Genomic DNA, 3,061 nt, shown 5'->3' on the forward strand with positions numbered 1-3,061 from the left:
ACATGTATAAGCTCAAAGGAAACATGATAGAGATATATGTGGAATAGAATTAAAGAACTAGGAGGTGGTAGTTACACTCCAAAGGTGGAATAAATCGCTGAGCTTCATAAGGGCTTATTTTAAATAATACCATTTGAAGGAAGTGCCAAATTAAATGTGTGTTATGCTTGTAAAGCATAGATTTAAAATCTTTGGATTAAAGGGAGCACCAAAATTTGATTTGTGGGTTGAATAAAGTGCCAAATAAGAAGGTATTACGTTGTTAAAAGTTATGATGATGTGAGAACTTACTCAAGAGTGTAAGATAACAAATTTTATAGCTTCAGAAGTAGTGATCTAAAGGAAGCGCCTATTTTATAGAAAATATTTAATGAGACGACTGCAAAAAATCAAGGAGAGAAGATTTGATGAGATGATTGCCAAAATTTAGAAAATAAGAGTGTACAAGAAAATAAAAGACCGCAAAGAATATTTTATAGGGGATTGATGTCGCTTGTAGGTTGTTTCCTACAACTATTTTAACAATAGGTTTGTGCCTACAAAGAACTATTAATTAAAAGAAGTTTTGTGGTTTTATGCCTAAAGGGTTTCCACATATATCATATGTTTCATGTTCTGTAAATGAGATTGAATTTTTATGGTGCTTAATTGTTTTAAATAAGTAAAACATTGTATTATATTGATTGGTGTATGTTGTATGTTGGTGCTTACAAATATTGCAATAATGGGTCGGTTCTTACAAAGAACTATTATTTAAAAGAATATTTTTGGTTTTCTCCCTTAATGGTTTCCTTGTATATCCTATGTTCCATGTTCTGCTTATGATATTGATGCTTTATAATGCTTGAATTCTTTAAATAAGTAAAAATTATATTATATTGATTCACCCCCCTCCCCCCCAACTCAATATAACTATGAATCCAACATGAGAGGTGACTCGAAAGACATAATAATACATTTGATTTTAAACAGGTAATTGATTTACTTTGAAACTTTTTTTTGGAAAGGATCATTTAAGTTGGTAAAATCTTTTGGAAGTGAATTTCTATTCTATTTTGAGAGATTATAATGCCCAATTGTATATATGCTACAATAAGAAATAAATACATTTGAAAATGGGGATTATTATTTTCAATGGAAATAGCCATCAAAAACATTCCATAATTCTCAAAATAAAATTGGAATGTAGAGATTATTCAATAAAACAAATGGCCAAGTACAAAGTATCGACATCAATTAGTTGTTCAACTATGGTGAAAGTACTTCATCTCCCTACCTACATGAATAGACATTTAACTTCACATGAATTTAAATTAGTGGAATTTCTTCCTTCGGATCACAATGGAATGACGTGAAGACTCTACAAGATGGGAACACATGTGATCATTAAACTAGCATTGTTATTCCACTAGAATAGTTTTTCATAATAGATCTTATAATATTCTAAAATCTTAGAGTATGAAGATTAAGTTTCCTTGATCTATATTAATTAATTATTATCTTTGCCCAAATTTATGAAATAAATGAAATAAGAAATAAAAATAATAAGCACATGAAAATTTCATCCACACAAACGAATAACACATTTATCCTAAGAATGATAATATGGGATAAAACCCATCTAGAAGGTGAGGCTTATTATCTTCTATTTTTGTGTTAGTTGTAAAAATGCACATAAAAAGGAGTGGGAACCATCTATGGAGTTATATTTTGACACTATGGCTTGCATAGATGTTATAGAACCCATCTCCTCCTATGTTATTCTAACAAAATAACACTCTTCAAAAGTTTTCTCAACTATGGAACAAGATAGAATGCAAAATAACATAACCCATTCTCCTCCTAACAACTTGGTATTTAACACAACCTAATAAACATATTGTATGGTTTTGACTTCCTAAAACCTCAATTTTGATAAGGTTTTGGACCTTTAGAATATTCTTGAAAATACACACATGGCTAGCCCATAAAAGACCATGTTAGGATCCTATAATTATAGAAAATCTGATGATTCAGATATTATTTGTTGCTCTCATGATGAAGCTTTTGGCTTGTTGACTTGCCCCGCTTCCTCTCCATTTTTCATCATCCTTTACTCAGCTTCTTGCTTTATCACCCACTTTCCTTGTTAATTCATCTGAATATTACCCGAGCATAAGTTGAATACCTGCTTTCAAGTCATTACGAATAGGTTTGTGTGACAAAAAGGTTATATATTGCAGAGCTTCTAGTTTTAAAGCCTTGGATTTTATTGAAATTTGCATAAAAATTAAGCCCAAAAGCTTAGCTCTCGCTCCATCTCCATGCGACCTACATTCACAATACCTAAGCCTAGCACACCTAACACCAAGCACAAGTGGGTAGCCTTGGGCTTATTTTTTCGAAACATAATGTAACTATGAGCTTATATAAACCATCATGAAGAATATTCCCTTATGAATCTCAAATAAATCCCATAAAGTCAAATATATATATATATATATATATAGTCCCTCTTTTTACCCCTTACTTCACAAAACCCTATTAATACAAAGTTTTGGAATTTATATTAATTTCTCCTTGCAAGCCTATACTACCTCTTCCCCCTGCAAAGTCAACCAATGGCCCACCCCACACTAAGAATTAAACCCCTTCATTTTTATTTGCCTCGAGATTCGTAAAAATAAATGAACGGCTAAAATTCCATATCGCGCTCAGCTCATCCAACACTTAACAATCAAAAAGCAAGTGAGATTAGTGGTTTTATCGGCCCACCTTTTTGCTACGTGGTAGCCCCACGTTATATCACGTCCTCCAAAATAATACCACCTACCACTTTAAAGTGGTGCGATAAACCATTAATTGTTTTTGTTTTGAATCTTATAAATGTTACGGAAATATAGGGTGGATTAATTTCAAGTGAAATACAGAGATATGAGAATGTGGTAATATTTCAAAGCTACGGGTGAAACCATACTTGAGGTAAAATTATATAGCTACAACAATATGAGACTAAGGTTGTGGAATGAGATTCAATGATAAAATGGTTTTACAGCAACACATGAAATAAAATTCATGGATG

Source organism: Pinus tabuliformis, chromosome 6 (assembly GCF_031772625.1).
Source record: "Pinus tabuliformis cultivar Carrire ecotype Pingquan chromosome 6, CPIR1, whole genome shotgun sequence".
Taxonomy (NCBI): Eukaryota; Viridiplantae; Streptophyta; class Pinopsida; order Pinales; family Pinaceae; genus Pinus; species Pinus tabuliformis.